A 17,242-nucleotide genomic window follows, 5' to 3' on the forward strand; every position below is an offset into this window, starting at 1 on the left:
AATCACATTGTGTGTTTTAGTTATAAGAATGTGTCATGTTTATTTTTAGATTTAATAAATTAATACTTCTTTAAATATTTTAATCTTCAAGTTCATCCACTTTAATCCCTCACTCTATAAATGTCAGTTCAACTACGTTCAGGGGTGAGCATGACAATCGGCTGAATTAGCTTCGTGCTGTTGTTGGTAGTAGGCTTTAGCCCTATGCGGACGGGATAAGTTTGACGTGGGGTAAAATAGTTTTACCTCAAGACGTCTGTAATAATTAAGAAATCTCTCATTCTACCAGAGGTGGGAGGGGTTACTCTATTTACGCCCTGCCATCATCTCCCTGTCATCATGTGCGTGCTATGTAGCTTCCTGGTATCACAAAATTAGGTAAACACGAAACTAAAGGACATAATTGATTATAAAAAAAGTTTTATCAATACTTCTTCGAGTGCCTCCATGCTCAAAAATATGTGGAAACTATGTATTAACAGGAAATGACGTAATATCTACATACATTTTTTAGAGGGTCGTATCTGGACTGGACTAGTTTAACCTGAGGGATTTTTTTCTGCACCGTTTGACAGCGGGAAAAAAAATCACCATGTACACGCTGTCTTTTTTTAGAGGGGAAAGATTAATTTTCAGACTCTAAAATGATGTCTGTACTCCTGGTTAGCCTCTATCTATCCACAAGAGGTTAGCTATCTTGGACTCTACCAAACAACGTAATCCTTAACACACATAAGAGATATGAATGGTCAGTATGTATGAATGGTGATGATATTATACATATCCTTGTAGAAGTCACACACACCATGTTAAACAAGACGGGACCGTGTTTCAAGACGGGTCAGGTGGGTTGCCGACATCGTTTTGTCCTCTAAAATCATATATATATATATATATATATATATATATATATATATATATATATATATATGATTTTAGAACATGGTCCTGTCTTGTTTAAGATGCTGTGTGTGTTTTATATATATTATATATACACACATATATATATATGTATATATATTTTTTTTATCTACACTGATCTCATACCTGACCTCTCCAATGAATGGAAATCTGTCACAGAGCTTGAGACCCTGCTCTTGGAGTGTTAGGCAGAATATTACAGGGATGGTGATTTTATCATTTTAAAACAAAAAAATTTCAAATGTTTTTGTTTTATTAAAATCACAACCCCCTCTGAGTGTCTTTGAAGGTTAATAACTATCAAAAAGACGACAAATGTTCTTTTTTATTACGCTGCTCAGATCATGTTTGTGTTTGTTTGGGTCCTGAAACTCCAAATGTCTCTTTTGGGTCTTGAGTTACAAAAATGTTTGGGAACCTGTGGTTTAAATAAGTAATGAGAAAGAAATGCGAACCCATTCAACACAAGGTTCCCTCTCATTTAGGACTTACTACTGTCCGATGTGTCCATGATGAAATGAAGGTGAGAATAAAAAGTGACAACCAACCCCAGTCTCCCCTATTCAGAATGAAAATAAATACATTTTGATGACATTTTCATTTCAATCTCTCATTATGCAGATCTTGTTTCTGCATGCTGCATCAGCACGTATCCTTAGCCTGCATGGGACACACCAGAACCCAGAGAAACACAGTACCCAGGGGGAGGAGGAGGAGGCTGATGAAGACTGTGGATGTCGCCTCCTCGGCTGCTACTGGATGGACTGAGTCAATCCTCCGAAGCTGCTCAGGTCTAAACATAGAAACGGAGGCAGGCAGACGCCGCCCCTCTGCAGCCCGCGGCAGCCCCACGTCAGGCAGCGGCTCAATCAGGAAATTTAAACACAGAGCCTTCCATAACACAGACACACGCATCTTTCTGCTCCAAGGTCACAGAGCCGGCCGGCATCTTGCACGGGACACACACACACACCTCCATTCCCCCCGAAGGTAAAGTAACATTTAATGCCTGTTTATCGCTGACAGCGCGGAAGGACGAGCCGCCGCTGCCCGGTGATCAGGAGGATTAACCGGGCTTTCGGCGCTTTCGGGACGCCGCGGTGTGCAGAGATGAGCGTGTGCCGCGGTGAATGAGAATTAGGTTTAGGACCGGAGAGCTGCGTGAGTGGGTGTTTGAATACATGTTGTGAGGCGTTCAGGAGCATTTAGACAGAGGTGTACATTCCTGGCCGATACCTGCAGGGGATGATTAGAATGAAATCTGACTTTTTTTCATGCTACTTTGACTGTGAGCGCCCGGTTTAGCCCATGTAGGCCCTGGGCATGAATACTGGCTTCATCCGGTCCCTATCCTTACATCAGCAGCATCATATGATTAGGCTGCAGTGCTGAGGAATTACTCTGATGCATCTGCATGGCATCATCCAACCCTTACAGTATTTTCTCCCCCCCAGAATGACAGATGACACTGAGTCTAGATTATCCCAGGATGTGAGGACTATTTCTTTCCTCTGTAGGTTTGGCACAAGATGAGGAAGTTTTTACTCCTTGTCTGCTGGTGAGCTGTAAAAAATAACTTCCATCAGTGGTTTTCCCTGGAAAGTCTATCACTGGTCTGGCTAGACTGAACAGTTCAACACCAAGCAGGATTGTTGAAACAGATGTTGAAATTTAAATAAACCGTCAGTTTATGTTCGCCTCTTTTGCAAGTAGATTGCTGTGGAAGAGCGTCACAATTATTTTAAAGCGGGTTAAGTCATTTTTATCAAACAGCAGCCAAGTAACAGTCCTAGAATCAGAGAACTGACTCTGTAATGTCAGCTAACTCATATTATCCACCCAAACTTTTCAAACATGACCTAACATCAGCCTCATAAGCTAATGATCAAGGCTATATCACCAAAGCACCGGGGATGGTGGTCACATTTCTGACATTTTTGTCTGTATCTTGGAGCTCTTTTAAGCCAGTGTGTTCAAAATATGATACAAACTAGTTACATGTGCCTGCTATTTCACCATGTAGCTGGTTCATTAGTGAAATGTTACAACTGGGTTAGTTGTAACATAGCCGGGGGTGAAATGTAACATTATGAAACAAGGATTATGACAAAAACTTAAGGTATTGAATTAAGATGTTGAATATTGATTTGAATTTGACGTTAAAATTACTTTTTAAAAAAATGAATAGGCTTATTGGTGTATGTTTGTCTATGTGTTTGTGCTTGTTTGTCTTGCACTTAGGGCCTTCTCACACTTACAATTGGTACCGTGCCCAAGCACGATTTAAGGCTTAAGTCTAGTTTGGTCGACCAGTGTGAGTACAAGTGTTCCATGCTTTAAGCACACTTCACTGCTGTGGCCCGGTTGAGAGCAAGCCCCCACCACAGCGACTTCCTGGTTGATCCATTAAGGAAGTGCCAAAAACTGCAGTTCTCTGAGTGTCCACTAGGATCTAGATCATAAATGCGGACTGCCTACACTTGACTCCCAGAGCTGGTGTGATCTTCACTAGACTGACACGGGAGTGCCTGTACTTGACTTGTGGAGTCTCTACTCTCTAATAAATCCTGTTCCTGTTACAAAATAAAAAAAATGACGCCCGTCCCCTCCCTGTCCTGACTCCCACTCCTGTGTGCTGTTAGTCTAGCTCCGGGCGCTGGAGCTAATGTGGCTAATCTAGTATACGTCAGCTAGATGGACGTATCTTTCTCCCACCAACATCCCATTAATGCCCTTTTTGGTAAGAGGAAATGAGGAGGAGTAAAAGTCCAACATAATGGCGGATCCCAGAGGTGAGTACGATTGGATCAAATTGAGAGAACGGAACCTGACAGAGAGGCTACGTCCATTTTTTACACAGTCTATGGTTGAGAGAGGTGGGCTTTAGTAAAGCACAGATGCACATGTACAAGTATGCGCATGTGTACGAGCACAAGCATCGACGCGGGGACTATTTTTATTCAACTGTTCAGACGGACATTTAAAAAGATGCCGAAGGGTTTGCGGTGGTCTGATGCGGAGGTGTTTAATGCATATTTTGTTAGATGAAAATATTCAAAAACCAACTTACAAAACTAAATCTCAGTAGGACGTATAAACAAGACGCATCGTGCTGCGGCTTTTGCTGTTACAACTAACGGAAGCTCATGACCATGAACTAGCTTATCTTAAACTAACAGCTAAATCTTTAGAATAAACAGCTTGCATGAAAGAGATACACATAGACACATAAGCAATGTGATTTATGTTTCATGAATGTTCAAAGTACCTACAAAGCAGGCAATGCTATCATAAAGAAATAAAGTCAAAATAAATGAAGTATATAACATTATCTCTGCTGCCCCACCGCCGACTGTCTGAAGCCGGCTCAAACATGCAGGCCCATAGTCGATTCTCTCCGATGTTTTTTAGTCAGACTGATGAACTGTTTGCACGCTTCTATTAAGCCTCGGGCCTGCTCGTCAACTACCGGTAGAAGCTAGAGTGTAGTTAGTCTCAAGTTAACGCTAGAATGTGCAGGAATGTGAGCAAACAGCGGATGGCAGGACGAGGCCAGGTGCAAAAAATCCGAGATGAGGGAGAAACCGTAGATGTGCTTCTATCTCTGAGTGTTTTTCTTTCCATATGGGAAATCCGTAATAAACAAAGTAGTTATGAAATACTTTAACATGTGTCTGAAACACATTGAGGGATCAGGGTGTAACTGCTTTTTTTGTTTTTTGGCAATTAAGGTTGCTTTGTGTGACTACCAGTTTGTCTAGTTTGTACCCCTTGGCCAATAGGTGAGATGCTTTGCATTTTTGCTTTGTTTTGGTCTAGTTTAGCTTGTTATTCAATGTTGGCTTGTATACCTCAAAAGCAGTGGCCTCTCATCATGTGGGACGGAGTCAAACCTTTTTGACTGACTGTGATACTGTCACTCTTTCATTACTCACACACACACACACACACACACACACACACACACACACACACACACACACACACACACACACACACACACACACACACACACACACACACACACACACACACACACACACACACACACACACACACACACACACACACACAGTACCTCTTTGTGGGTGTTTTTTGGGTTAGGTAAGTTAATATTAAACAATAGGGGTGTCACGATTCTCCAAATCTACAAATCAGTTGGATTTTCCGTTTTAAGGTCAAAGTTTTATTAAATATTCTTTAAAACAATTTTTTCAGCACTGATGGCTCTGCCCCAATAAGAGTGAGAGAGTGAAAAAAAAGAAAAGAGCTATCAAATATATATTTCTATTAATTATTATTTTCATTATTAATAATAATAACTTTATTTTATAGCAACTTTACAAAGTGCTTTGACAGACAAAGCCAAAGCACCTACAGATCTATACACATACAGATATATACACATCAGCAAACAATAGGACGCCTTTAAAGTACAGTAAAACGACGGATGAATGAAACGAAATGAACCGGTGTGTGTGTGGGGGGGGGGGGGGGGGGGGATAAGAAGACAGTAAAAAGACACTAAAAAAGACGACATCAAATGAAAGCGAGTCTATAAAAATGTGTTTTCAGAAGTAAAGACTGTAAGAATTCACTGACTCAGCAGGCCTTATCTCCACTGACAGGTCGTTCCAAAGCCAGAGGGCCCTAATGGAGAATGCACGATCACCTCTAGTTTCAAGCATCGACTTTGGAACGTTAAAAAAGGGCCGTGCCCGAGGATCTAAGGCTGTGAACAGGCTCATGTGGGGTCAGTTCTTCTAAAATATAGTCAGGGGCTAGACCCTGACGAGCTTTCAAGAGATCAGTAAAATCTTTCTAAATGAACAGGGAGCCAGTGAAGTGAGGCTAAAATCCGAGTGATGTGATGTCGTGTAGTATTGTATCTTAGTTTAAAATTCTGGTAACGTGATAACCGACAGACAGACAAAAATACTTAGCAAAGTCAAATCTACTTTTTCAAAAGTTCCTGCTACAGTAGGTGTCTCTAGGGCCAGGATTTTTTGAAAATGAGCAAGTCAAATCACACTTTAAAAGCAGTGATAAGCGGCTAATTTGTAACCGACAAGGTTTTAATTGAACCACTCAGAGATCCCCTCTCAGTTAAGCTGTAAGTGAAATAATTTCTTTGGATTCTCTGATGAAGTTTCTGTAGATGTCTTTGTCTTCTTTGGCTGTGCAGCCATATCGCAGAAGCTAAAAATCCATTCTTTTCTATTGAGATGGCCAAGCAAAAACACTATTCCATATTCAATGGGAACTATTAGAGTCTTTTTCGAGCCTCGTTTCATTCATTTTTTTGACGGCGTTTCATGCAGAACTAATAGTCGGTTGTAGTAACCTCAGTCTCTGCCTGTTTCTACTGCTTGTACAGTAAGTTCTAGCGTAAGGCAGTGCTGATCCTCAGCAGTTTTTTTTGCACTACAGCAGAAAGCTCCGCTATGGGATTTTTGCAGGGACCTGTACTGTACAGTACGAGTCTGTATATGATGTGTAGTCCGGCACTTCTTTGCAGCATGACAATATTTAACTTAAAATTGTATTTTGACACACATTTCACCTTTTAAGTAACACTGCACCTCCTGCGGATTTAAAATTGCAGTAGGCCATATTGCAATTTTGATCAAATTTTGATTTATTGTTCAGCCTTTGTTTAAGCTTGTAGATCGGAGCAAATCGACTGACTCTAAAGTCATGAAAGTGGAATGCTCAAAGTGCAATAACAAAGATGAAACAGACATCAGTGCCTCTGACCTTCATGACGTGGTCATAGGTGTGTTGCAGTGCTTTGGATTGGATGTTGAATGTGGGCGTTGGCAGCCCACATGGAAAAAAGTGAAATAGATGGACTTCCCAGTATGCTATTGTGTCCACAGAGGCGTCTTTGTTTGTAGGTGATGTATGGGTCATTTTTGACAAATGGCATGTCTTTATGTCAAAAAGCCAAGGAGTGCTGCAAAAATCTGCTTAGTCTGTCAGTAAATCACATGTTTGGAGAATTCTTCTGGTTTGGCTGAGGCCTGTCATCCAGTTTTAGTAGTCAGAGGTGTGTTTACAGAAATTAATCAGACCACTTTAAAGTTTTTTTTTTAATCAAGGTTTCATCTTGAGGAATTAGCTCAATGGCTTCAAAGTGAGGGGAAGAAAATATAGTAGAAAGGGTATTATAGTCTTAGTGTATTTTATGAGAGACCCTCCCTCTCCCGTGTGTCGTTGCTCAAGATCAAGGGCAAGTGTGTTTGCAAGGTCACTGTAGTGAGATTAGATGCTGCGTGTGTTGCTGATTAGGTTAATGATGAACTTTCTCTACAACAAAGTAAGCAGTGTTACTCGAAGGTTACTTTACAGCTGATTTTACGTTGCCATAACTCAAGTCCCATGAGACGTGGGTGGGGGGTGGGCAGGTGTGGTGAGAGTCACGCTGGCTGCCGCTGACTGTCACTGACTGTAGAGGTCAGACTTCCTGTCGTAGAGTGAGACTGAGTATGGCACTTGTTTATCTGAACGGCATTTAACTGGAGCTGTTTAATACCGCTGCTGTTCAAGGGCTCAGCAAATATTATATTTTAGAGGCAGAGCCCGTAATTCCTAAGATATATTGTAAAATGTATATAGGTTAAGCAGGTAAAGGTCTTTTTGCACCCTAACTCTGATTTTATTATGTTCCTACCCCAGCACCTTTCAGTCAGCCAACCTTCCTTCCCACATTAAAAAAATGATTGAGTAATCACTGGCCGACTGTTGACTATCAGTGAAAGTAGAAACAAGACTAGGTGACAACCGAATTCAAAACGGGATTTAACATTTTTCTTCAATCCAGTATAGTAATAATATCTGGTATGAATTTGGAGTTATTGGGTCACATTGCATGAAAGCTGCGATAAAGAAAATACTGAATGTTAATATAAATATTCATATAAAGCAGAAGAATCACTCAAATCCAGTCAATCTTATTTGTCTAGTGTAGTGATCGGCCGGCCTATATTATCAGCTGATATTTTCGTTTTTAGGTGTATTGGTATGGGCCCTAAAAAATCCATATTGGTCCATCCCTAGTCCAGTGTAATAATACAATTTGGCATTCGTTTGGAGTCACTGGGTCACATGACATGGAAGCTGTTGTGAAAACTGCAATTATTTTCTTATTTGCCTAATTTGCATAGTTGGCCAATTGCATCGGCGCTGTAGGAGAGAGGAATACCATAGTATGAGAGACAAAAAAGGGAGTAAAAAACACCCTAAATGTGATAAAACTACAAATTAAATTTCTTGTGTTGATTCTTCTTTTTGTCTTTTTACCCATTAAAATAGGCCATCACTTCTGAAAATAATTCACTTTGAGAATAATGACTTGAATGCTTTGGCTAGACCCACATTACATAACTAGATTTTTTTTCCTGTATTGTAAAATGTTAGAATATTAAATTTAATCAAATACTGTTATGTGGGGTGGAAGTGCTAGCTCTACTATTTACATCCCGGGTGGGGTCAATGTGTGATCCATTTGCAGCCTGGATGCAGTGTGGTGTGGGTCTCCTCTCAGCTCTGACTGCAGCTGAAGGAACGCCTGGGAGTGCTTTGGGACGGGGCAGGGGCTCACGGCAGCACCCGCTGCTCGTTAAGGACAGTAACTGCAGAGCGATACGTGCTTTCATATCAGAGTCTTCAAACACCAGAATAGTCTTCAATAACATCAGAAGAAGTCTCTAGAATTATCGCTAGTGGCTTTTGACAAAAAAGTGGAGGATTTAGAAAGTCGCCAAGTTGGCAACACTTGTCAGAGCTTATCAGGATTATATTTTGTGAAATATGTTTTGTCTTTAGCGTGTGAGATAGGGCATGAACAGCAGTCAAACAAAATGGCCGTAAACACCTCACTTAGGGTGAGAAGTTCAGCCAACCGTGAGGAACTCGGAGTAGAGCCGCTGCTCCTTTGCGTTGAAAGGAGCCAGTTGAGGTGGTTCGGGCATCTAGTAAGGATGCCCCCTGGGCGCCTCCCTAGGGAGGTGTTCCAGGCACGTCCAGCTGGGAGGAGGCCTCGGGGAAGACCCAGGACCAGGTGGAGAGATTATATCTCCACACTGGCCTGGGAACGCCTCAGGATCCCCCAGTCAGAGCTGGTTAATGTGGCCTGGGAAAAGGAAGTTTAGGGTCCCCTGCTAAAGCTGCTGCCCCCGCGACCCGACCCCGGATAAGCGGATGAAGATGAGGTGAGATGAGATGAACACCTCACTCCATCACTCACTTTGACCAATGGTGCAGCTTCATCACTCACTCGGTGACAGATGTTTTTACGTTTAGGGCTGGCCTAGGATCGCTGTGTTCCAACCAAAAAGTACACTCTGCAACCAGAATTCAAAAGAAAGCTTTGATCAGTGAATAATAGAGAAGTGAGGAAGTCCTCTTCCTCTAAATGAAACCTTTGAAGTTCTTTTCTTCCTGTTTTAATTGCCATGAAAGACTGACTCCAAAACGTCTACCTGTATTGAATGCTGTGCAAAAGTCCCAGTTTCTCTCAAAATACAAAATTGCCTATCCTCCCATATCATGAAGTTATAATTGACTCAGAAAAAATATCAGCTTCATGGAGCACCTTATCGTCTTTCACCTTATTGTTTTGCCCCAAAACTTAAGACGGTGTCAAACATTTACCTTAAATACAAGTTTCAGAAACCTTCCAGTGGCTCTTTGTGCATGAGCTGTGGTTGCCTCTGGCCACTCACCTTGCCGCACCCATATACGCCTCCTTTACGGAATTTCACCTGAAATACAACACCAGGGTCTCAGCTTGGCCCTTGTTGTAAATTAAACCTGAGATCCTGAGTCTGTTCTGCTACAAAGAATGCCGTCTTTCAGGCTTTCTGCCAAGGTACTAAGTGATGTCCTTGGAGGAAAGACACACACAGAGTTGCACTCTTATGTTGTAGTGCTGTGTAACCCAGCCTGATTAGCTTTTGCAAGTTTTATTGTTTGATTATTTGAGCGATATTTATGTTACTGACACCCGCCTTCTCTTTGCTGCACACTTACTCACCTCTGTTGTTTGAATAAGCTCACCAATGTGAAGGAAACCAGTCATGTCAAGTACATGCAGGGGGCACTGGACCAAAAAAAACTGTGTGCTTGGCCTAGCAACACAACAAGGGCAAGCGTGCATGTGTGTTTGTGTGTGTGTGTGTGTGTGTGTGTGTGTGTGTGTGTTTGTGTGTGTGTCTCCATGGTTCATGTTTTTTTTAATCGTGGTCTTTATACCTGATGATTCTCCCCAGCTTCTAAAATGGCAGGATTTTCTGTTCTTCACACGATGAATTATTGCTGGTCAGACATGACTGATGGAACTTTATGAAGGCCATTCCCCTGCCCACTTCAAGATTCAAGATTCAAGAAGCTTTATTTATCCCGAGGGAAATTATTTTGCAACAGTTTCAATACAAAGGTGGAAAAGGATCAGAGTAACAATAAGCATAAACATAAATCAAATCAAAATAAAGCTAACGTAAAATAAATCAAACTATTAACTATGTGTGACAGAGTGCAACAGACATCGTGGTTAAGCGTAGGTTTATACAATATACAACAATACGCACTGTGCAGTTTAGCAGCAAGTTGAAATAAAATAAGTACAAATTAGATAAGTGAGAAGGAGCGATAAGTTATAAGTGTTAAAAATGTTAAAAATGTAGCAGCATTTCCTACAGAACTAAGTGACGGTATGGCACAGTGGAGTGTAGCAGCATTTCGTACTTAAGTAAGTTACAGTAAACCACAGTGAAATGTAGCAGCATGTCCTAAAGCACAGTAAGTGTATCAGCAGATAGTTACAGTACCATTAATAAATAAATAAAGTGATGTAGTGGTGATATAAAGAGACAGTGTAAAGTGTAGTAGCAGTAAGTTACAGTACCACAAATAAGTGATGTAGTGGTGGTATAAAGTGACAGTGTAGTATAGCAAATGTCTCATCAATGGTGTCAGCATTTTTGGGTAGATACCATTTGTTACACAGGTTTGGTCTAGGTTTATCCAATTTTGAGAATTGATAAAATGTCATTTTTAAAAACCCTGCATAATGCTACATTAAAGGGATACTTTACCCATTTTAAACCTGGTCTGTGTCATGGCAATGTGGGCATTGTGTTCAGGTAAACAGTGTTTGGCCTGTCTCCAGCAAAAGTCCTTGAGGAATGGAGCTTTTGAGGTAATTACAAGGCGATTTAAAATGGGGTAAAATGTCTCTTTAAGACACCAAGACCTTTAGGAACAGTGTAGGAAAATCCATGCTGTGATTTGGCATCAAAAACATTTGAAGATTTCTATAGAATTGCATTTTTCGTCAATTGACTGTCAGGCATTTCTCTTCTGGAAACTGCTCAGAAACTCCCTTATTGTTGGTATACCTAGGGAAGCCATACGCCCCCTGAATGCCCTAGGTCTGTAGTTTGTGTTTGTAAAGATTCATGAGGCTGTGATTATCCTAGAGACCACATCCGCTCATTTTATACAGTGAGCTCAAGTAAACAAAAAGCAGAGGAGTGGTAGAGCTTAATTTAACAGATAAATTAAATTGTCTGCTTGTCAGTCCACCACCGACATATCTCAACAACTATTGAATGGGTTGCCATGAAGTTTTGTGCACACACTTGCTTAAGTGATTCCTCGACTTTTCTTTAGCATTCAGCTCAAAGCACCACTGTGCCTAAGTACTGCCTGACAGATTCACTCGAAGTGCTGTAGACTCTTGTTCAGTATAGATTTGGTCTAAGGGTGTGTGACTCCACAGAAGGCACTTTTTTTTCAGTCGTCCTTTTCAGTTTTACTCTGATGCTTCTGTCTCAATCAATAAAGCAGTCTACCAGCTCACATATTACAGAGTGTAACCTCAGGTCTATTTACTTGTTTTATATGCACAACTACAGTTATTGCTTGTTGGATTCTGGGTGCTGCCAAAACACCTGTGACCTACACTCAGTACTGTGCCTGAAGCATCGTGTGTAGATGGAGGACTGAAGCTGCTGCTATAATGTGCAGCTTTTGCTAGGCGGGCACAGTGTGTAAGATGGAAAAAAAGAATCAAGGCTTAATATCTTTAATAACGTTATATGATGAAAACTTTAAGCTGGCCCATGTTAATTATGGTAGGAATTGTCACACCAAATATCCAGGCCTGGTGGTTAATGAGGGATGGAATCAGGGTGTGCTGGCATACTTGTACAGCTGCTGACGTTCTCATGTGGAAGAGAACAGGGCAAATTTCCCTGCAGGGATCTATCTGTCCAAAATTGTCTTTCAAGTGATACTGAACTCTTTTCAGTGGGTGTGAACAGAAGAGTAGCTCCTCGCATCCAGGCACTTTGGTGTCAATTCAATTCAATTTTATTTATAGTACCAAATCATAAAAAACTTTATCTAAAGACACTTTACATATAGAGTAGGTAAAGACCACACTCTATGACTTATTCATGATTTACAGAGAACCAACAATTCCCCCATGAGCGGCAACACGTCACACTAGCTTTAATAAAAGTTATTATAGTTATTATATACAGTATTAATCCAGCAATCTTTTGCACACAGTTGCGACGAAAACTTCCTCTTTAACAGGCAGGAATGTCGAACAGGCCCAGCTCTCTGGAGGACGGCCTTCTGTCTTGACCGGTTGGGGAGAAAGAAAGAAAAGGAGAGAGAAAGAGAGAAAAGACAGACAGATTGACAGAAAGAGACAGACAGACAGTCCCAGATATTCAAACAACCACAACAGTGACTATAATAATAGCTATAGTAATTTGAATATGACTTGTATATTATAGCAGTTAATCTAGTAGAATAGTAGAAACAACTGCAGCTAAGGTGATAGAATATGACAATGAGAACAATTATGGTGGTAAATATGATCAATGATGAGTAGTGTAAATCACAGCTGTGATACAATGAGAAATATGACATTATGGCTTTATGAAACTAATGATAGTATATATGAATAATAGAAATAATGTCACCAATGTCCCATTCGACTTGGTCCTCACCTGTGTTTTAATACAGAACATGCCGGCTCCCCTTATAGTCAGCGGTGTCAGGTGAAGGACACAGCAGAGACGGCACATGACGAGGATCTGGGCCTCCGAAGCAAAAAGGAAGTGTTGACATTGTAGTGACTGAACGGTGACTTTGCTTTGTTTGACTTCTTATGTACTTATATGGTTCATCATAAACCAAATTCGTCAAGCTTGTCTGAAAGTGTGCCTCGTCCCCTCTCCTTCGCTGCTCTTTTGTGGTCAATCTGTTTGGAGCTTCATATTCGAACCCATCAACATAAGCTGCTTATGAGTTCTGAGGTTTGTCCATGCATCGTCGTCACATTCAATCAATTATAACCAGTATCTTCACTGAGTGCTGCGGACAGCCTGTAATCTGATTAGCGTGGATTAGACCCACTGTATGGAACGACATAATCTCTAACTTTGATTAAAGGGGCAATACAACGGATATACACAGAGGATTATTTCCATTCAGCAGGCTGGTTTTAGCACAAGTTAAAGATGTTTTCTTCACATTCAGTCATCCACCCTGTTATAACCAGGTGTAACTGGCAATACTAACTTTACAATGCTACAGTACCAATCATGTGTACGTAACCAGCATCACAAAAAAGGGCTTAATTTAGTGTTTGCAAATGAATTAATGTTCTCCTTATTTTTGGTTAAACCTGGCATTGGTTGATGGAATTATTTACCAAAATCGGTTGGTCTCATTTTGGAACATGTGATTCTTTAAAATCCTTTTCGGAAAAAACGTGCCAACATTTTTTTTCCTCTTTTAAATATGGTAATTTTTGGAGAGAAGTCAGTTGTAGCACAAAGTGTAAAATATAAGCAGTAAATTAAAGCTCTCAAATGGCTATGTATACTATGAATGATTGTATTTGAATTATACATTAGAAGGACCAAAGAATGAAAATGTGTGAATATGCAACTGACAAAAACATTATCATACATGTTTATACCAATCCATCTCACACAATATACTACATACAGTCTAGGGATCGGGATCAATTCCCCGAGGGCCAATCGAGTACTTGTTTGGAACATTGTTGTTTTTACAAATCTATTTTTTAGGACGCAACTCGTCTTCCTGCAGGAATAATGATGCACAGAAATACAGCCTACCCAACACCTGATGCTTATTCTCAATCAAGACAGTCAGTCTACGGTCAGTCAGTTACCATTTAAGGATGCATTGTGCTAAACTACTTCCCATAGCAATGAAACTGTTTCTGCAGTTTCAAACCCCCAAAATTCCCCCAAAATAAAATGATTATCTGGCGTCACAGCAACAGCGTACTGACTGGGACTGAAGAGATTACATCTGTAGACAAACTGTTTGTACTGTATTGGTTAGCAACTTTTTGGAAAGGAACACAAAAGTATTTGAATATATGAGAAATTGAAGTGTGCGAGTGACTAAAGCACTAAAGCTTTATTTATATAGCACCTTTCATAAAGTTTATTGCAATTGAAAGTGCTTCATATATGACTCACAAGACAAAATAATACAGAAGAAGTCTACACCATGAAAAAGAAAAAAAAAAGACAAAAGCAAATTAGCGATTAACAGCTGGAGATGAATGCATGTTAGATAATACAAATAAACAAATAGATTTAAAAGCTAATTATATCAAATAAATAGCATTAAAATAGAGTCAAATAACAAAATGAAAGAACGAGTTAAAAAATACAACGATAACATAAGTGCAGAAGTGTTTGGCATTCAATTAAGAGAACTACTAGAACCACTTTAGAGTTGTAGTAAACCTGCAAAATGTCTTTGAAAAAAATGTTCCGTGGTTTTAGTCACATTTGTTTTTCTTTAGATGAGCAACATTTAACTCCAGACAAGAAAACCAACATATTAAATCATATTTTTAGAGTTTAGGGTGCAATTGAGAACTCATCAGTGTTTGTCTCCGGAAATACATCAAACATAACATTTAATGTACTGTAGTGCAACTTAAAACTTAAAACAGCCCAACAAACATGAAATCACTTTTACACATTTATTTGTTATTTTATGTTGTGTATATGCACAGCACAGTGTAGAGAGAATCAGACTCCACGTTGAACCAGTCCGATCAGGTGTGGAGGACAATCACTGTTCCAGCTCCTGCGGTGATGGTGGGGAAAACCGGAGCACCCGGAGGACACCCACATGAACACGTGGAGAACATTCAAACTACGACTCAAGGAGAGATCACCTCTCCTTGAAGGGCTGCGTGTGTTCTCAGCCCGGAGTCTTGGAGCCGGGCATTAGAAGAACTTTCTGAACCATTTCTTGTTCTTTTTCTTCTTGGGCTTGATCTGGCTCTCAAGATCTTCCACCTGGGACGCCATGGCGCTCTGGGCCTTCTTCCACTCTTCCTCCTTTTCCTGCAGAGTCTGTTTGACACTCTCTGTGGCCTGAAGGATGGATGACTTGTCCTCCTGCCACTTGGTGCGATGACTCTCCAGCTGCTGCTCAGCCGTCTTCAGAGCAGCTACGAGGGTGTTGTTCCTCTCTTGTTGCTGCTCAAGTTGAGCCACAGAGGAAGCTCTTGTTCCCTCAGCCTCCTGCTGCAGGGAGATCCTCTCCCGCTGCCAACAGACACGGTCACTCTCACGCTGAAGTTGGGCCTTTATCTTTAGAGCAGCCAGGTAGTTCTGGTTGTTTCTCTCCTGGCTCTCCAGCTGGATTTTGAGGGAAGCCTTGGATCTTTCCAGACTCTTCGTGACCACCTCCTGATTCTGGAGAACTTGCTCCAGCCTGCTCACATTTTTCTGGAGCTCCATATTTTGAGCTCTCTCAAGCGCCAGACAGCGTGCATAGTCCAGATTCTTTTCATGGAAGAGCACCAACTCCTCCTTTTGCACTGTGTCTGTGTGTCTGAAAGCAGCAACAAGGTTGTTGTTTTTCTGTTTCTGCTCCTCAAGCTGAGCCATGAAGGAGGATTTGGTTTTCTCAGCCTCCTCCAGCAGGGAGATTCTCTCCTGCTGCCATCTGGGATGGTCACTTTTGATCTGAAGTTCACACTTCTTCTGTAGAGCAGCCATCAGGTTCTTGAGCTTTTTGTCCTGGCGCTCCAGCTGGGCTCTTAAGTAAGCCTCTGTGCTTTCCTGAGACTTCTTTGTCTCCTCCTGTATTTGCAAAGCTTTCTCCATATTTCTGAGTTTTAATTTGAGCTCCTGAGATTGATATCTTTCAATCTCCCGGTAGCTCTCCAGCTCCAACTCCACATTGGTTCGAGCCACTGTTCCCATCTTTCTTTCAGAGCTCATCGCCTCCACTTCTCTTTCAAAGGCCTCTTTCTCTCCTCTCATCTGCTCCATTTTTCCAAGCAGATCCTTGTTGTTGACCAACTGTCTCCTGAGATCTTTCTGGGCTGTCTGCAGCATCGTACAGACCTTATCCAGCTCAGATTTCAGTTTCTCTTCACGAGTAGTCTTGTTCTCCTTCCTCTGGTCTTGAAGCCCGTCGAGGTAGTCGGACAGCAAGTCCTCTCTGATCCAGATGTTGACTTTGCCCTCAGTTTGACATTGGGAGAGCTTTGCCTCGCTGTCCTTCAGTACAGACCTCACTTGCTCCTCAAGTGAACTGAGGTAGAAATTCATCGGAGTTTCATCCTCCCTGGAGATGATCTCTCTTTCCTTTTCATTATCAATCTTGATATTTGATGCTTCCATTGTCAGTCGATATATTTCGGAACAAAACTGAGTTTGAATGAAATATTTGTCTGGGCAAAAGTGGCGTTGAAGTAAAATTCGTCTCTGAACCAACAGGCGTCTGAGTGAAGTTTGTGAGTGAACCAGATTAGGTTCTAACATTTACCAGTTCTCAACATTCTAAATCTATGATGGCATTGATTATGTCATAATCCAAGTTGGGACATGGATTCTCTTCCTCTGACTGGGTTCCAAATGGTCGGGGATTCTATTTCATTCTATCAGTGGTCTTCCAACAGCACTCTGTTACCTAGGGAAGTCAGAAGACATTGCTAGGTATTATTTGACAAGAGTTTAACATAGGATTCAAAGCCTAGACCCCACATTTTTATGAGCCCACTATTCCATCACATCTCTGTGCTTGCAACGTTGCGGCCCGAGTGTCACTGCTTTCCTCCTCCATGTCGTCTGGGCCTTGCACAGTCATGTAGGTCACACGACTATTCTCGGATGGTGAGGCAAATAGCTAGTTCCAAAAATCAGAGGTGTTTGTGTCTCTGGTCAAGTGTAGAAGCAAGAGGGTGCTGTGCGAACAAAAAAAAAGTTAGATTTTTTTTCCTATCCAATAC

The sequence above is a fragment of the Echiichthys vipera genome, assembly GCF_963691815.1.
Source record: "Echiichthys vipera genome assembly, chromosome: 20".
NCBI classification, from domain to species: domain Eukaryota; kingdom Metazoa; phylum Chordata; class Actinopteri; order Perciformes; family Trachinidae; genus Echiichthys; species Echiichthys vipera.